This window comes from Lissotriton helveticus, chromosome 1_2 (assembly GCF_964261635.1).
Source record: "Lissotriton helveticus chromosome 1_2, aLisHel1.1, whole genome shotgun sequence".
NCBI classification, from domain to species: domain Eukaryota; kingdom Metazoa; phylum Chordata; class Amphibia; order Caudata; family Salamandridae; genus Lissotriton; species Lissotriton helveticus.
Window position 1 is genome coordinate 361,306,901 of NC_136058.1, and position 19,714 is coordinate 361,326,614.

Below are 19,714 nucleotides of genomic sequence, written 5' to 3' on the forward strand. Positions count from 1 at the left end.
GATCTATCGATTCTAGTCATCAGATAACCGGGGGGGGGAGTGCCTCAATGATGTCTGGATCCGAGTAAAACCCCCAACCACAAGGAGCTCAGAAATCTCAAGAAGCTATCACCGCGTCGGACCAGGGCGGGGAAGGAAGAAATTGAGAACAGGCTTTTACGGCCCCCAAAATGAGCCCCCAAGCAGGTATGTACACTGGAACACAAGAGTTACAAAAAACACGTTTAAAAACCAGTAGCGTTTTAAAATAAAAACAGATTGTGCATCAGGTTAAAAAATTGCGCTCTTAATTTCTCCCGTAACATTTGCCAACAGCTGTAGCCACGCTCCAGTAGTAAGCGGCCCTGCCACAGCCCACTCATCACCATGGGTATTCAATCCCATATTTGAGGGGCTCTATGACACCTATTTACTTAAGACATGTCTGCCTGTGCAACCGAATGACAGAGCAGAACTGAGAAGATTTGACCACCTATAAGAAAAGCTACCTGCTTTTAAGCTACCATCTTCCGATGCATAACACATCTGAGAATACATGTTCAAGTAGACATATACCTCAGTCATGAGAGCACACAGACCTTTAAACTTAACAGCTTGCACTTCTCATTTGAATTTAGAAACAGTCTAGAGAAGTACAGAAAGAAGCAAGAAATTACAGAAAAAGCAAGAGAGGTGCAGAAAGAGGCAAGAGAACCACAGAAAGAGTTGGAGAAACAGGAAAAGCAGGTGGATAAAGAGGGGAAAGGGGTGCAGGCAGAAGCAAGAGAGATACAGAAAGAGGGAAGAGGGGTACAGAAAGAGGCAAGAGGGGTACAGAAATGTGCAAGAGAAGTGCAGAAAGAAGCAAGAGCAGTGCAGAAAGAGCCAACACAGATGCAGAAAGACTCAAGAGGTATGCAGAAAGAGGCGAGAGAAGTGGAGAAAGAGGCACAAGAAGTACGGAAAGAGGCAAGAGGGGTGTAGACAGAGGCAAGAGAGGTGCAGAAAGAGGGAAGCGGGATGCAGAAAGAGGCAAGAGGGGGGCAAAGGAGGTATAGAAAGAGGGGAAAGGGGTGCAGACAGAGGCAAGAAAGATACAGAAAGAGGGAAGAGGGGTACAGAAAGAGGCAAGAAGGGTGCAGAAATGTGCAGGAGAGGTACAGAAAGATGCAAGAGCAGTGCAGAAATAGCCAACGCAGATGCAGAAAGACTCGAGAGGGATACAGAAAGAGGCAAGAGAAGTGGAGAAAGAAGCAAAAGAGGTACGGAAAGAGGCAAGAGGGGTGTAGACAGAGGCAGGAGAGGTGCAGAAAGAGGGAAGAGGGGTGCAGAAATTTGTAAGAGAGGTGCAGAAAGAAGCAAGAGAGGTGCAGAAAGAAACAAGAAAAGTGCAGAAAGAAGCAAAGGAAATGCAGAAAGAGGCAAGAGAACTGTAGAAGGAAGCAAGAGAAGTGCAGAAAGAAGGAAGACAAGTGCATAAAGAGGCAACAGGGGTGCTAAAAGAAGCAAGTGAGGTGCTGAAAAAAGCAAGAGAGGTGCAGAAAGAGGGAAAACAAGTGCAGAAAAAGGTAACAGGGAAGTTAAAAGAAGCAAGTGATGTGCTGAAAGAGGCAAAAGAAGTGCAGAAAGAAGCAACATAGGTGCAGAAAGAGGCAAGATAAGTGCAGAAAGAGGCAAGCGAGGTGCAAAAAGGGACAAGAGTTGTGCAGAAAGAGGGAAGAGGCATGCAGAAAGAGGCAAGAGGGGTACAGAAAGAGGCAACACAGGTGCAGAAACAGGCAAGAGAAGTGCGGAAAGACACAAGCAAAGTGCTGAAAGAAGCAACAGAGGTGTAGAAATAAGAAACAGAAGTGGTGAAAGAGATAAGAGAGTTGCAGAAAGAAACAAGAAACGTGCAGAAAATAGCAAACGAGGTACAGAAAGAGGCATGTGAGGTAAAGAAAGAGGCAGGAGAGGTACATAAAGAAGCAATAGGGGTGCAGATAGAGGCAAGAGAAGGCAGAGAGAGGCAACAGAGTTGCAGAAGAATGCACAAGAGGTGCAGAAAGAGGGAACAGGGGTATAGACAGAGGCAAGAGAGGTGCAGAAATTGGGAGGAGGGGTGCAGAAAGAGGAAATAGGGGTGCACAAATATGCAAGAAAGTTGCACAAAGCAGCAAGAGCAGTGCAGAAAGACCCAACAGAGGTGCAGAAAGAGGCAAGAGGGGTGCAGAAAGAGGCAAGAGAAGTGCAGAAAGGAGCAAAAGAGATGCAGAATAAGGCCAAGTGGGTACAGAAAGAGACAAGAGAGGTACAGAAAGAGGCAGGGGAGCTGCAGACAGAGGCAAGAGAGGTACAGAACAGGTAAAAGAGGTACAGAAAGAGGGAACAGGGGTGCAGAAAAAGGCAAGAGTGGTGCAGAAAGAGGGAAGAAGGATGCAGAAAGAGGCGAGATGTGCAGAAAGAGGCAAGCGAGGTGTAGAAAGAAGCAAGAGAAGTGATGAAAGAGACACAAGATTTGCAGACAGAAACAAGAGAGGTACAGAAAAAAGCAAGAGAAGTGCAGAAAGATGCAAGTGAGTTGCAGAAAGAGGCAAGAGGGGTGCTGAAAGAAGCAACAGAGGTGCAGACACAGGCAAGAGTCATTCAGAAAGACACAAGCGAAGTGCTGAAAGAAGCAACAGAGATGTAGAAAGAAGAAGGAGAAAAGGTGCAAGAGATAAGAGAGTTGCAGAAAGAAACAAGGGACTTACAGAAAAAAGCAAAATAGGTACAGAAAGAGGCACGTGAGGTAAAGAAAGAGGCAAGAGAGTTACATAAAGAAGCAATAGGAGTGCAGAAAGAGGCTAGAGGGGTGCAGATAGAGGCAGGAGAGCTGCAGACAGAGGCAAGAGCAGTACAGAAACAGGGAGGAGGGGTGCAGAAAGAGGCAATAGGGGTTCACAAATATGCAAGAGAGTTACACAAAGCAGCAAGAGCAGTGCAGAAAGAACCAACAGAGGTGCAGAAAGCGGAAAGAGGGGTGCAGAAAGAGGCAAGAGAAGTGCAGAAAGAAGAAAAAGAGGTGCAGAATGAGGCTAGAGGGGTACAGAAAGAGGCAAGAGAGGTGCAGAAAGAGGTAGGCGAGCTGCAGACAGAGGCAAGAGAGGTACAGAAACAGGTAGAAAATGTGCAGAAAGAGGGAACAGGGGTGCAAAAAGAGGCAAGAGAGGTGCAGAAAGAGGTAAGAATGATGCAGAAAGAGGCAAGAGAGGTGCAGAAAGAGGCAAGAGAGGTGCAGCAACAGGCAAGAGAAGTGCAGCTAGAGGCAATAGAAGTGCTGAAAGAAGCAACAGGGGTGTAGAAAGAAGCAAGAGAAGTGATGAAAGAGATACAACATTTGCAGAAAGAAACAAGAGAGGTACAGAAAAAAGCAAGAGAAGTGCAGAAAGATGCAAGTGAGTTGCAGAAAAAGGCAAGATAGGTGCAGAAAAAGGCAAGGGGGGTGCAGTAACAGGCAAAAGGGGTGCAGAAAGAAGCAACATAAATCCAGAAAGAGGCAAGAGAAGTGCAGAAAGAGGCAAGAGAGGTCTAGAAACATGCAAGAGATCTTCAGAAAGAGGGAAGTGGGGTACAGAAAGAGAGAAGAGGGGTGCAGAAATTAGCGAGAGGTGCAGAAAGAAGCAAGAGAAGTGCAGAAAGAAGCAAACAAGGTACAGAAAGAGGCAAGAGAAGTGCAGAAAGAGGCAAGAAAGGTGCAGAAAGAGTCAAGAGGTGCAGAACATGTCCAGAGGTGCAGCAAGAGGGAAGAGGGAGCAGAAAGAGGCAGAAGAAGTTCAGAAAGAATCAACAGAGGTTCAGAAAGAGGAGAGATGCAGAAATCGGAAGGGATGTGCAGAAAGAGCAAGGAAAGTGCAGAGAAGGGAAGAAATGTGCCAAAAGGAGCAAGAGAAATGCAGAAAGAAGCCTGCCAAGAGGCACGTTTGCGGAGTGGTGTAAAAAGGTGTGTGGCCTCGGACCACCTCTCAGCAATTCCACTATATGGGGCTTACTGGAGGTACCTGGTAGGCTTGTTGGCCCATAAGGACCAAGGTATGATTCAAGGAGACTTAATCCCCCAACCCAGAACGCACCAGGAGGTGTGTTTGCAGAGTCATGCAGTGAGGGGGCTGTGTGGACCCCTTTATTTGATATTTTTTGGGGATCACTGAAATAATATCGAGGGACAGAATATCGACCATCAAAAATATCGTTGACAAAATATCGACAGTCAAAATATCGAGTTTCTATCTACAAACAGGTAAGTACAAAAATATCGAGTTAAAAATATCGTTTACAAAAATATAGTTGTAAAAAATATCGTATTTACTAAAAACAGTGTTAAATTAAATTAATATTAATAATTAATTACTAAAATATACTTAAAATTACTTAAATTAACTTATAATAATTAAATAATTAATGAAAGTTAAATAAATATTTTTTTATTTCATATTTATTAAAACATATATATATAGTAACAAAATATAATAAAATAATACCCAAAAACTGAAAACTGACCCTGAACCCTAAAAATACCACTTTACCCAAAAACCCAAAACTGACCCTGAACCCTAAAAATACCCCTTTACCCAAAAACTGAAAACTGACCCTAAACCCTAAAAATACCCCTTTACCCAAAAACTGAAAACTGACCCTGAACCCTAAAAATACCCCTTTACCCAAAAACTGAAAACTGACCCTGAACCCTAAAAATACCCCTTTACCCAAAAACCCAAAACTGACCCTGAACCCTAAAATTACCCCTTTACCCAAAAACCCAAAACTGACCCTGAACCCTAAAAATAAAAACGAATTTTTTTACTATCTATATTATATACTTACATATTTTCACTTTCTATATTATTTACAGTCGATATTACTTCACTTACCTTAAAAACGATATTTTGGCTGTCTATATTCTGTCCTGTCGATATTTTGTCCAAACAATATTTTTGACTCGATATTCTGTCCAAACGATATTTTGGAGTCGATATTATGTCTGTGCACCATTTTTTGGGCCCTGGGGACCCCATCCCCCAGGGCCTGAGACATTTAAAAAAAAGTAAAAAAACAGAAAAGGGGCTACGCAGCCCCAGAGACCCCATCTTCCAAGGGTTTGCTACTTTAAAAAAAATTACGGGAGAGGGGCGCATGGCTCCTCTTCCCTGGGCCTTTTTTGGCCATGGGTTCCCTTCCCCCGGGGCCTAGCCTCACTTTGGGGACCACGGGGTGAGCCCCAGTGCCCCCGCAGTCCCTGCCAGCTCCCCTCATCCTGCTGGAGCCAGCATTGCTTTTGGGCAAAGGTAGCTCATAAAATGCAGCTCCCTTTGCCCAAAAGCATTTTCTGCTGTCGCTTCCATGAAGTGAAACAGAGTTTGCTATGACCCTGCCAAAGCAAACTGTAATGTCCCGGGGGTGGGCACCCCGGGACATTGTTAGAGCTGGTCCTGGGGACTGGCGGTCCCCAGGGCCAAGGAGGGCTCCTGGAGCGGGGTCATGCAGCCCCTTTCCATCTTATACATAGCCCAGGAGGTGGTGGTCCCGGGGCCTGGGGTTCACAACTGACCTACATATTTGAATATAGTGTACACTGGGGAGATGGCAGTCCAAAATTGTGGGGTTGAGCCCCCCACACATCATTTTTAAAGGTAGCCCCTGGGAGGTGGCGTTCCCCGGGGCTGCGGGGTGCATGGCCCCTCAATTAAAGCATGTGACCCTGTGGAGGTGGTGGTCCCCGGGGCAGTGTGGGGGTCAGGAGCCCACCACACTTAATTTATTTTGAAATGACCCAGGGAGGTGGGAGTACCCAGAGCTTGGGGGGGCCCGTGAGACTCCCCACCCAAAATCACCTAATGCCCTGGTTAGGTGGCGGTCCTCAGGGCTGCAGGGGGGCGGCAGGCCCCTGTGCATTATTGACATAGCCACTAGGAGGTGACCCCGTGGGTCCCCACTACATATTAAAGCATTGCCCCAAGACCTGGCATACCCGGGGGCTTAAAACAAATGAAGAGTGAGAGGCCGCACTTCATTTTTTAAACATTTTTGGCCGGATTCACAGACCTTACGCAAATCTTGATGAAAATTTTTTTAAAATGATTTTTGGGCCTACCCTGGGTAGGCTTAGGGGGTTAGGGTGTTTCTACCCTGCCCTCTTTTCTTCTCTTTTTTCGTTTTTTTTTCACCTTTTTTTCTTGTGACTCAGTTCAACTGAGTCACAAGAAGGCTGCTAACAGATCTTGGTTTGAAGTGTTGGGCAGCCAATCAGAATCAAGCTTGTGATCTGGCGGGTTCGCGGATCGACTGCGGACACCAGATATTGATATTTGTTTATTTTTTAATTTCTCAGGAACTACTAAATGGATTTACACCACTTAAAGCAAAGAGTGCACTCTGGACCAAGAGTTACCTCTCTGCCAATTTTGGTGTAATTCCATTCAGCAGTTTGGGCTGTAGCTGCGACAAACTTTTACTATATAAATTAACATGGAGAAAACGTGTTTTGGGACCCCCCTGTTTTCTCGGCCCCTCCTTGACAAATCTCCCTGAAACTTTCAATACAGGAGCTGACCGGAGTGCCCCATTAGTTTTAAAAATTGCAAATATTCCTCAAACAGCGCCAAAGATATTGGCAAAAGAAAAAAAGGATTTCCTATGAAACCTACGTTCTGACTATATCTACCTACTGGCGACTGCCAGTAGGTAATGTGAACCTCTGAGCCTAGCCTATGAATAAGGTGCAGGAGCTCTGAAACACGTCAGGCTGAAATAGTCATCGGAATGCAGATATACGTTTTCCAGGAAATAAAGGCTTTCACAAAGTCATAGGTAGTTATAGTTAGGAGTTTCCATAGGCAATTTTGTTTATTGCCAATAACTTTGGCACCGCTTGATGAAGCTTCACAAAATTTTCAAAAAACGTCCCCTTTTTGTTTCAGCTGTTGTGTTGAAAGTTTTGGGGTGAGCCAGCAAGTGGTGGGCTATAAAAAAAGGGGGCCCAAAACACATTTTACCCATGTTATGTCCAGGCGGATTTTTCATTTTTTAAACACAACTACAGCCCGAACCGCTGAATGATTTGAATAGAATTACCCCACATTTGGCAGAAAGCTAGATGTTGGTCCAAAAAGCATGCTTTTTGTGAATTGGTGTAAATTCCTTCAGTCGTTTTTGAGATATTTATGCTAAAAAATATAGATATCTGGGAGCCCAAAATCCCACTGAAATTTGATGGATTTCAACACTTCAACCAGGAAGTGTTGGCAGCCATCTTGGGACTTGATTGAGCTGAGTCCCTCAAAAAAAGGGAAAATAAAGGAAAAGGGGGAAGGGTGGAAACACTCTGACACACTAGGTCTCTTGGGGGAAACCCCAACGCCAAAAACATCATTATTTTAAAATTTTTGTGGGGAACTGCTGATCCAGCCCAAAATTAAATTTCAAAATTGCTCCCATGTTTTGTTTATTTTCAGACCCTGGTTTGGCCCGTTCCCGGGGGCATTGTTTTAATATGGCAGGCTGGCCTTCTTGGGGCTTATTATGCGCTGGATACTACTTCCTAACCGGGGACTCCTAAAATATCAATGCAGGGGAACCCCGTATAGCCTCCCCCGCTGCCCTGGGACTGCCATCTCCCTGGGGCTTATTTAATTTTAAATGGGGAGGGCATCTCTGACGCCCCCCAGCCCCGGAGACCATCACCTCTCCAGGGCTTTATTGTAATTTGATGTGGGGGGTTGCATGGACCCCCCTACAGCCCAGGGACCACCACCTCCATGGGCAAATTAGAAGATGGGTGCCCTAGATGGTCCTGGTGACCACTAACCCCCAGGGCTGGCTCCTGCAATTTACAGGGTGCTCACCCCCTGGGATGTTGCTGCTTGCTATGGCTTGGCGGGAGCACCGTTCCCGCCAAGGCATAGCAAACCCTGCTCCGCTTCTAGCAAGCGAGAGCAGACAATGCTCTCACTTGCTAGAAGTGGAGAAGAATTGCTTTTACACACACGGAGCTGCATGTTATAGGGCAGTAATCCCAAAGTCCTAGAAGCATGCCAAAAGTTGTCCCATTGTTAAAAAAAACCTACACTGAACGCATCTATGAAGGAGAACTTTAGGCCTATCTCCCTGCTTCCCTACCTGGCTAAAATTATGGGAGCCCATGTCAATATCACACTGACCAAATATTTGGAGACCAACCAGATCTTAGATAAGTCTCAGAATGAATTCCATCCCAGGCACATCACAAAATCATCCCTTCTGGTGGTCACGGAGCAACTGTGGGCTTCGCTTGACCACTGCAATACCGCAGCTCTATTTTTACTTGACCTCAGCGCGGCCTTTGACACGGTCTCCCACAAAATCATTCTCCAACGACTCGAGCAGATTGGGGTCAAAGGCACAGCTTTGGCCTGGTGTGCCTCTTTTCTACCATGACGTTCCTTCCAGGTTCATGCCCCCCACTAGTCCAGTAACTACCCTCTCAGCTGTGCTGTCTCGCAGAGCTCAGCCTTAAGCCCGACTTTGTTCAAAGTGTACATCTGCCCTCTGGCCCTCCTGGCTAAAGAGAAAGACATCAAAATGGTATTGTATTCAGATGACACCCAGCTGGTGTTCACCTTCTCCAACAACCCTGCTTGGGACCAATTGAAATTTCGTACAGATGTTCTAGCCATTGCAGACTGAATGGCAAACAACTATTTACAGCTTAATTCGGCAAAGACTGAGCTACTCGTGGTTGGCCGGGACACGCACAAGTGGGATTACTAGTGGTGGCCTGCGACCCTCCCAAAAAACACAGTTAAAAACCTAGGGATCCTAGTGGACACCGCCCTCTTATTTGAGCCCCACGCTAAAAAAGTGGCTGGCACCTGTTTTGGTCTTCTGCATGGCCTAAAACCTATCTTAGGATTTTTTTACGCCACCACCCGGCAACTGATAGTCCAATCAGCCGTCCATTCACATTTGGATTACTGCAATGGCCTTCTACATGACGTAAACAAAACAGTCACTGCAAGACTCCAATGGGTACAGAATGCAGCTGCTTGTACTCTGTTTCACCTCCCTAGAAAATGTCTTACCTCGAACCTCCTTTGCCACTTACACTGGCTGCCAATTAAACAGAGAAATCAGTTCAACACCCTCTGCACCACGCACAAGATTGTACATGGCCAAGGCCCCCAAATCTTGCAGGAACTTTGCTCGCCCGATACCCCTTTGCTTACATTGCGCTCTACTGATCAACAGCTGCTGTGTATCTCACAGGTCTGGCGTTGCAGAGCTGGGGGTCGATCCTTTAAATATCTAGCCCCTGCATTATGGAATTCCATCCCTCTGGATGCCCGCTGCACACCTGACCACTCCCCCTGAGGTCCCATTGCTGAGTGGGTGCCCTGGAGGCACCCACTCTAAATGGGCAGGCCCGTGGGTTGAGTCCCTTGCACCAATTTGTTTCAGGGAGAAGGCCATGCAGCCCCCTCCCCATCTGTAAAAGGCCAACCCCCGGGGAATGAGGTTCCAAGGCCAAAATCGGCCTGGGAAGGGGGGCTCTGTGGCTCCCTCATGCAATGGACGAAGGCCTGGCCCTGGGCAATGGTTTCCCCCAGGGCTGAAAATTACCTAGGGAAGGGGGGCATACAAAACCCTCCCTTAAATAATTTACAAAAAAGAAACTCTAGGAAGTTGGCAGAGGCCATGTCCCCTTCACCACCACTCTGCAAACGTGCCTCCTGGTGCAGTGAGGTTGGGGGGGTGAAGTCCACTTGGATGCTGAGGGTCCATGGGCTTCAGAAACCCCTTCTGTTACCTCTAGTAAGTCCCAGACAGCGGGATTGTTGAGAGGACTTGGGGACCATATCCCTTTTCTCTACCACACTGCAAACGCACCTCTGGACACACTGCTAGTGGGGGAAAATGTCCCTTTGCCTCTCGAGGGACTCAGGACTAAAGTGGACTTCTTCTCCCAATCAGTAGTGCCCTGGGGATGATTTTGCAGAGTGGTGGAGAAAGGAGGCGTGGCCACCAACAACTTCAAAGACCGCTCAGCAATCAAGCTGTGTGGGATTTATTCGCGGTATCACGAGGGGTAGTTGGCACCAAAGACCCTCAAGAGCCAAGGGTACTTTATCCCCTAACTAGTAGTGCGCCAGGAGGTGGGTTTGCAAACTGGTGGAGAAAGAGGGCATGGTAACCAAAATCCTCTCAGTAGTCCCACTATGTGGGACCACCACTCTGCAACACAACTACTACTTAAACAAGAATTTGCAATGCAATAGGTCTTACATCACTTAAAGGTTGAGCTATTGGCATGGCTAAAGATAATGCAACACCAACGGCTCAAACTTTCAGTAATGCGAGCACTATTGCATTGTAAATCAATCCTGTCACTTGTGCTTTAGCTTTAAACGTTGTAAGCTAAATCACGGGTGCCACAATTGCTTCAAAAGTAAAGACATTGAAAAAAAGATCTGGGGACACATTTTGTTTCTTATTTCTTTAATTTAGAAGCAATTCTGGCACTTACGCTTTAGCCTAAGATTTTTAAAGCTATAGCGGGGCATGCTGCCATTGTAACAAAAATAAAGAAACTGAAAAAAAGGCATGCAGCTGCGTTCGGCGATCACAACCAACAAAAGGATGGCGCATCCGCCATTATTCCAGCTGAAACATGCCACACTGGTTAAATTTAAAAAAAGGCATTGTCCTGCCTGCAACAGTAGGCAGGAGAAAGCCATGTAAGAAAATATTGTCAGAGGCTGTAATTAAAACATACAGAGTAACAACATATGTAAAAGGGGGTGTCATTATAGGAGGTTACAAGAAGAGAAAAGGTGGTTCTAAGGAGGGACTACTAAGTTTATTGACCAATCAAAAGCCTCCATTTACAAAGGACGGTGACAGGAACCAATTAAAAAGATAGGCGGAAAGTGGACAGAGCTTTATGCCCACATCCTCAATACAGCATGTCTCGAAGAGACAACACAAGCACTGCCTTGGCGGGACCTAAAATACATGAAGTGCACGAGTGTGAGTTTTGTGGGCACTGCCCACCCATCGTAAAGTGGTGAGAATTTTTACGGACTTAGGGCCCGATGTAGGTAATTCCGATTTACCGACCCCTAAATACCGAATCATACCGATTCGGTATTTAAGAGTCGGTAAATTAGAAGTAGGCAGATGTAGGTAATTTTTCTTTTAAAATTACCGATTCTGTACAATTCGGTATTTACCGATTATTTACCGAATCCGTAAATACCGAATAGGTATTTCCAATTGATTCCTATGGGCCTTCAAGCCCATAGGAATAAAGGGGAAATACCGAATCGGTATTTACCGATTCGGTAAATACCGAATCCTGGCAGGGAGAACAGGGTGTCACTTTGACACCCTGTAGCACCCCAATGTCAGGCTTGTGTGCCATGTGGCACACAGACATGCCCTAAGGGCATGTCTGTGTGCCACATGGCATAGGTGTACATGCACAGATGTGCATGTACACCTGAATTCGTTATTTACCATGCAATAGTATTACATGGTAAATACCGAATTCTTAGGGGCCTGTGGCACTGGTGAAAGTGCCACCTACATCTGCATTTACAGATTCAGTATTTTTACCGAGTCTGTATTTACCAATTCGGTAATTTTACCGATTCGGTAAATACAGATTCGGTAAAAATACAGATTCTGTAAATACATGGCCCCTACATTGGAAAAGGCATTTACCGGTCGGTAACGGCCGATTTCGGCCGTTACCGACCGGTAAATATCTACCTACATCGGGCCCTTAGTGACATTGAAATAATTAGGACTATTGTCCACTTCCACTGAAATGATGGCCCTAGCACTGCGGTTCCCAAAGTGTGCCCCGCGGCACCCCGGTGCGCCGTGAAGAGCAGCCAGGGGCGCCGCGCCGCCACTCAGCATGGTCTTGGACTGCCGGCCACCTCCCCCCTTGAACACCGACTGAATTACCCAATTCAACCAGTCAACACATGGGGGTCTTTGGAAGTCAAGGGGGGGTACGGGGCCCCCCCCCTGGCCGTATTTATTAAAATATAAAAACAAATCAAAATTTTAATCAAATAAACATTTCTGATAATTATTAAAATGCACACTTTTCAGAATATTAGATTGACATCCGTTTCGACATGGTATGATGGGCTAACCTTAACAAATAGCTAATACAGCGTGTCTCCTAACGTAATCTAATCATCCTGAAAATTAAACTGCATTCTAATATTTTTAATACTTTTCATAATTTTAATAAAGTCCTACGGCAAGGTCGCCAACCGGTGTCAGATCCTTTTACAGCTCAGCTGCGCTCTCGCGTTGAAGATGCGCATGCGCAACCCAGGGCACGTTTCACCCACGTGCGCTCCCCGAACTCCATTTAACCATAACAGGAGGGCCCAGACACTCGCGCACCTTAGTGACGTCATAGTGTTGTGAGGGGTGGCTACCAGCCTGAGGAAAGCGTAGACTCCCTCCCCCGCACCCTTTAAATTAATGGAGATCATAGCCTGCCCCTGGAGTTCTGAGAGAGACCAAATGGCCCCTCCCGCGGGCGGCCCCTTTCGTGAATGGGTCCGCCCCCCCCGTAAGGACCTTAAAATGCTGCTCACCGATTAATGACCTTACCGCCAGACACACATAATAAATACGACATTGCTATTCTAAAAGGAAAAAAGGCCTAAGGAAAAAATTGTTAACACACAGCAAAGCACAAACATCTACATATATAGTTACTCCTGTAAGCGGGAAAAAGGGCCTAAGGAAAGAATTAGTTAAATATCACGGCACTACACCAACGTTTAAATTCTGTTCTTCCTTCCAGTAGACAGGAAATTCAAGGCCTACTGGATCAAGCCCCCCCTTACATCTATGTTCCGGTACATTGACAAACCTGATACTCACCATTTGCCAAGCCCTAATGCCTGCTAATAAGGGATGGAGGGTGGGGAAAATTAAACGGCCCCACGGTGGGGCGAGGAGCGAGCCTGGGAGCGCGGGCACAAAGAGGCCGCTTCCCGCGCTCCCCAGGCTTTTTACCCTTTCGCCGCCGCGACCCCGCCCCCTCGCCCCGGAAGCACACCAGTACTTCCGGGGCGAGGGGGCGGGGCAAGCTGCCCCGAAAGGGACGGGGTGTGGGAGGGACCGGGCCCCGCCATGCTTGCGTGGGGGCCTATTGGCCCCCCCTTGTATCATGGTCTTGGACTGCCGGCCACCTCCCCCCTTGAACACCGACTGAATTACCCAATTCAACCAGTCAACACATGGGGGTCTTTGGAAGTCAAGGGGGGGTACGGGGCCCCCCCCCCTGGCCGTATTTATTAAAATATAAAAACAAATCAAAATTTTAATCAAATAAACATTTCTGATAATTATTAAAATGCACACTTTTCAGAATATTAGATTGACATCCGTTTCGACATGGTATGATGGGCTAACCTTAACAAATAGCTAATACAGCGTGTCTCCTAACGTAATCTAATCATCCTGAAAATTAAACTGCATTCTAATATTTTTAATACTTTTCATAATTTTAATAAAGTCCTACGGCAAGGTCGCCAACCGGTGTCAGATCCTTTTACAGCTCAGCTGCGCTCTCGCGTTGAAGATGCGCATGCGCAACCCAGGGCACGTTTCACCCACGTGCGCTCCCCGAACTCCATTTAACCATAACAGGAGGGCCCAGACACTCGCGCACCTTAGTGACGTCATAGTGTTGTGAGGGGTGGCTACCAGCCTGAGGAAAGCGTAGACTCCCTCCCCCGCACCCTTTAAATTAATGGAGATCATAGCCTGCCCCTGGAGTTCTGAGAGAGACCAAATGGCCCCTCCCGCGGGCGGCCCCTTTCGTGAATGGGTCCGCCCCCCCCGTAAGGACCTTAAAATGCTGCTCACCGATTAATGACCTTACCGCCACAGGCCAGGTAGTTAACCGACTATCTGCCCCCCCCCCAAACCGCCTACACTGAAAGGTCATAACTTCCTAATCCAAAAACCCTCTACCCCTGCTATTTAATTCCCTATCCCTAGGGCATCCCTGACTCTGTCCACCGGACCCCCCACCCTGTGAGTAGAGCCTCTAATAAAAGTCAACCCCTCATTATCAACCGACTGTTAGTCTACTTGGTCCTGCGATGACCCCCTGTGGGATATGAAATAGTTTCTCAAACCAAGTGTTGATCCTCTATATCGAGTGATTCTTCACTGAGTGACTCCTTGCACTCGCCTAGTCCCCCCCCCCCCCTTTTACGTGCAGCCTGGTCCTATCACCGTTACCCCATGTCCTAACATGAATGAGGGTGTGGGGGGCACGCCTCTCGAGGCTCCCTGCAGATGCTATGACCGGGTACTACCATTCTACCCTTCCCACTGGTATACTGTACAGTCTGCTAACCATCCACACCCAGCCATTACGCCTGGAAAGTGTTAAGTGCATTATACTACTTTTACCATGGAAGTCCCCACTTCCTGAACCGGGGAAACGAGGCGTTGTATAGGCCTATCCTTCCTGGGGTTGCCGAGGCTAGGACTGCATACCCTTGTGTACTGTCCCATCTCTACCGTTGTCACTTACCACTTGGTGATCAATGCATATCTGACACTGGTGGCCCTGCGTGCACAGGCGCCGTTACTGAAGGTATACATTTTTCTGTGACGGCAACTACTGCCATTTTTTGTGCAGCCACATCCTGCTACATTACTGCCGCCAGCCCCATATAAGGGCTTACACACTGAAACCATCCACTCTGTGTTGGCACCTCCTGCGTTTTTAATCGCTCGACCATCACACTTGCGTTGTTTGCCATCCTCTACCTGACGTCAGCATCCCTTGGGCTGTCCACCTGTAGCAGCTTTGTGATGCGGAGCACTCCAGATATCCACCGTGGACCCGGCCATACATAAATGGAAAAGATAAACACAAGTCAATAAATCAAAAATGGACTAGCTAAATAATCAAAAGAAAATAAATTATTTTAATTTATCAAGGACTCAAGTATGCTTTGTCAACGGTTTGTGGCACCTGGTAGGTGTGCTCATAAAGCCCTCACCCACCAACCTAGTTGGTGGCATGCTTCATCATCGGGCCCACCCAGTGACACCTAGCGTGTCCCGGGTGTGCTTCGACGCCTGAAGACAGCGGAGCAGGTATGTCGCTGTGTGTGCGGTGAAGACTGTTATGGATTGTGAATTTAAAACGGCTTGGCGGGGATCCCAGTGCCCGGGGGCAAATACACTTTATTAGCTGGGTCACCGTCAGCGGTTAAAAAACAAGGCTTATTGGATGTTAGAGGCGAGTTACGACCTCCCACATCCTGGGGTGTGTCAACATGTTTCAGCCAGTGCCTTATTACTATGCTGGCTTTCTTCAGGACGGATAAAAAAGGGTGTGTGCAATTAAAATTAGTGGGTGTATATCCAGACTATGTGTATACACGCCCTAAAGTGTTTTTCTATGTGTGAGTGGGGAATTCCCACCTCAAGAAAACACCTGTACATTAAACATATAGGACAAGGACAAAACATACAGGGGAAAAGGTTAGAGTCACTTGGCTGTATATATATAAATACAGTTGGTTGCCGGCTCTATAGCGGTGTAGGTGCTGGCTATGAGCGGCTAGGGTGTAATGGCACTGGTGGTACCATTAGGGTGGGGTTCGCACTGGATTACGGTAGTGGGGTGGCTAAAACACGTATTGTACAGATTGGTGCACAGTGGTACAAGAGAAAAAACATAAGAATTCAATCTTACGCTGGTTTGTCAAAAGTGCTACTTCATGGTTAGAGAAGTGGCATGGGTTGACCCTGTTGAGTAAAAACATAGGTTTTGCCACAGTTTTTGGGAGAGAGAGAGACCTGTAGGGGAGAAAAACGCTTACCAGAGATGAAGAACTGTCTTGGTACTCACTGAGTTCTTGGTCAGAGCCTGCCGTGGACCTGTACTGCCTCCTTCGCTGCACCGGTAGCGAGTGGCCATGGGAGTGAGCTTTTTATACTGCAGGCTGATTGTTAGATTATTGCCACCTGTGTTTATCGAAAAAAGGGTGAAAAGACTCAAAGTTCCGAGTCAGAGCGCTCGTAAGCGCTAGTCATGGTTGGGGTGGCGGTCTGCGCATGCGCGTAGTAGTGTGCTGTTATCGCGCATGCGCATTAAGGTGCTCGTTCTGCGCATGTGCATGAGTGAGAGGGCCGGTACTACTCGCTCGCGCATGCGCGGTTAAGGCGATGCGAGTGAGGACCAACAAGTGCTATTTCCAAATGAAGTGGGGCAATAGAAAGATGCTAACCCCCCCAACCCAACCCCCCCCCCCTGACCAGCAGTGCCAGCCATCCCCAGACCATTGCCCGGTCGCCATGAAAACACGCACCCTAACAAGACCATTGCCTAGTTGTAATGAGGCATACATTTGCTTTAATAACTCCATTATTAGCATCTTTCTATTGCCCCACTTCTCAGTGAGTACCAAGACAGTTCTTCATCTCTGGTAAGCGTTTTTCTCCCCTACAGGTCTCTCTCTCTCCCAAAAACTGTGGCAAAACCTATGTTTTTACTCAACAGGGTCAACCCATGCCACTTCTCTAACCATGAAGTAGCACTTTTGACAAACCAGCGTAAGATTGAATTCTTATGTTTTTTCTCTTGTACCACTGTGCACCAATCTGTACAATTCGTGTTTTAGCCACCCCACTACCGTAATCCAGTGCGAACCCCACCCTAATGGTACCACCAGTGCCATTACACCCTAGCCGCTCATAGCCAGCACCTACACCGCTATAGAGCCGGCAACCAACTGTATTTATATATATACAGCCAAGTGACTCTAACCTTTTCCCCTGTATGTTTTGTCCTTGTCCTATATGTTTAATGTACAGGTGTTTTCTTGAGGTGGGAATTCCCCACTCACACATAGAAAAACACTTTAGGGCGTGTATACACATAGTCTGGATATACACCCACTAATTTTAATTGCACACACCCTTTTTTATCCGTCCTGAAGAAAGCCAGCATAGTAATAAGGCACTGGCTGAAAATGTTGACACACCCCAGGATGTGGGAGGTCGTAACTCGCCTCTAACATCCAATAAGCCTTGTTTTTTAACCGCTGACGGTGACCCAGCTAATAAAGTGTATTTGCCCCCGGGCACTGGGATCCCCGCCAAGCCGTTTTAAATTCACAATCCATAACAGTCTTCACCGCACACACAGCGACATACCTGCTCCGCTGTCTTCAGGCGTCGAAGCACACCCGGGACACGCTAGGTGTCACTGGGTGGGCCCGATGATGAAGCATGCCACCAACTAGGTTGGTGGGTGAGGGCTTTATGAGCACACCTACCAGGTGCCACAAACCGTTGACAAAGCATACTTGAGTCCTTGATAAATTAAAATAATTTATTTTCTTTTGATTATTTAGCTAGTCCATTTTTGATTTATTGACATATAATTCGGGGGATAAGGACTAGCTTTCTGGTCCTCTCTCTCCCTCTTGATACACGCAAAGATAAACACAAACCATTAGTGTTTCTGGCGACAACTGCAGTACATGTGCTAGTCTTACATTGCCATCCCTTGCCACGTTTGAGCTACGAGTAGCGTCAGATGCCTACTCCTAAACACTTCCGACTAAGTGTGGAGCATAGCCTCAGTTTGTGTCCCCTGTAGCGTGACTGTATTAGTGTTATGAAGAGTACCCTATAAAAATGGCCTTCATTAACAAATACTACCCAGTGTGTAGTGTAGTGACACAAAGCATGGAGTCCCCAGTGCATACCATAACGCCCTCATGACTCCTTAAGGATGATTAGGATATCAGTTAAAATTGAACAGTCCGTTTTGCATTGGCACCCACCCAATCACAACTTGATGAGATATACGTGTTCTAAGTAACGGACCCCTTGCGCCTGACTGTTGACTTGGATCATGGCTGACAGTGGTAAACGCGTAATATAACTAAGGGGCAACCATAACCTATATATATTATTCTCATGATCCCCGACTGAGCATCATTGCCCTAACAAGTTGCAAGCAGCAGGTGGCCCTCCCGCTGCCACACCTGATTGTCCAATCAATTCATAGTATACCGCCACCTATTGTAAATCATGATGCAACATTAGTTTCCACAGATCAGGGTTTAATGTGTTACCGTTCATCAACCCATTCTGCCTCCCCCAGTTCAGCCATGTTCATATGCAAACCTATCTGACCCTTCTGCCCATTGAAGAGCACCAGCAGTATCAGAGATTGGACTCAGGCATTGTTACGACCAACTCGAGGCCTAACACCTAGGCAAGTACGCACGTAAGTGTACTTGAATCAGCCAGCCCACAGGTGACCCTGAACTAGTATTGTCACTAATACTGATAGATATATTTATTACGTAGACCCCACTGCCATGTTATGGTTATAAGTAGCCTTAGCTTGGTCTGTGGGAGCACTGAGATCCCTCCTGTTGCACCAGACAGGATCTATTATTTTATGAAGAGTGTGGACGTTCTGATGCAATAATAAATTCCCGCACCCAGAAAGAAATATTGTGGGGTGGCGGGGTCAGTACAAGGAGGGTGTTAAACAGGGATCAGAATTACAGTGCCCGCCCCCCGATTATGGTTACATTGTCTATTCAGCAAATAAATAGCACCACGACTGTCTTGTCGCTGATTCAGAAAGTAAAAACAAGGGGAACAGTAATTGTCATCCTAATGTCACAGCATTTAGCCCCATGTGTGCAGCTTTTCATGCTCCTCGCACTCAACCAATCTGACAAATGATCGTTTAACGTGTTCTAGCCCAAATGTAGGTATGCAATGGGCAGCCTCTCTGAGAGTAGCATTAACATATTAAATGTATTTAGACCCAGTGCATCTGAATATTATAAACAATTTGGGGTGTTGATTCCCATGCAACTCTGTCATGGATACCGCCCTCCTGGGCCTACCTTGGACATTCTTAATTCGAAGAAAGATATAAAGATCTTCCAATTGCAGCAGGCAAATATTTTGTGGCCCTGAACCAACACACCAAACGTAAGCAGGGTGATAACACCAGATATTCTCACTCAGGTTTCGGAGTGGCATAAGTGACCGTCCCTAACCCATAGATCGACCCCAGAGCATATATCTGCCCAATCCCTTACACCCACATGAGGAAGGCGGGGAACTTAACATTTAAATAGTCTCCCTGACGCAATTTGATATGATCACGCTGATATTAGATACTCAAATGCTACACGATCTTAATAATTAAATGGTCAGATTAGAATTAACATATTAAATGCCTTTAGATACAATGCATCCAAAATATACACATTGTTTTTAAAGCGTGTTGATTATCCTGCAAATCTGGCATGGATACAGCCCTCCTGGGCCCACATTGGACATTCTTGATTTCAAGAAAGAGATAAAGAACTTCCAATTTCATCAGGCAATTATTTGTGGCCCTGCCATTCTCTTAATTAACTTGTGAGCTAAAAAACCCCCACTGCCTTATTGCTACCCCAGTAGCAGGTGGTCACCCTGGCCAACTATTTACTGAACCAACTTGCTTGTACTTTACCTACCCAAACTATTCTACTTAACAGTCCCACTGCCTTATTGCTATTCCCAGTAGCAGGTGGTTACCCTGGTCACCAATTTCCTGGACCAACTTGCTTGTAAACAGGTGTGATACGATGTGGGATAGTACTGACACCTGCAAACATGGTTTGCTTCCCTTACTTATTCTCGGCCGGCATCCCCT

At 46.6% G+C, this 19,714-nt stretch overlaps 1 protein-coding gene across 1 annotated transcript in view; it reads right to left on the minus strand.

Moving 5' to 3' along the window:
• Nucleotides 1–19,714, minus strand: part of LOC144807923 (membrane-spanning 4-domains subfamily A member 4A-like) — a 216,115-nt gene that overhangs the window by 180,047 nt on the left and 16,354 nt on the right. The window lies entirely within an intron of this gene.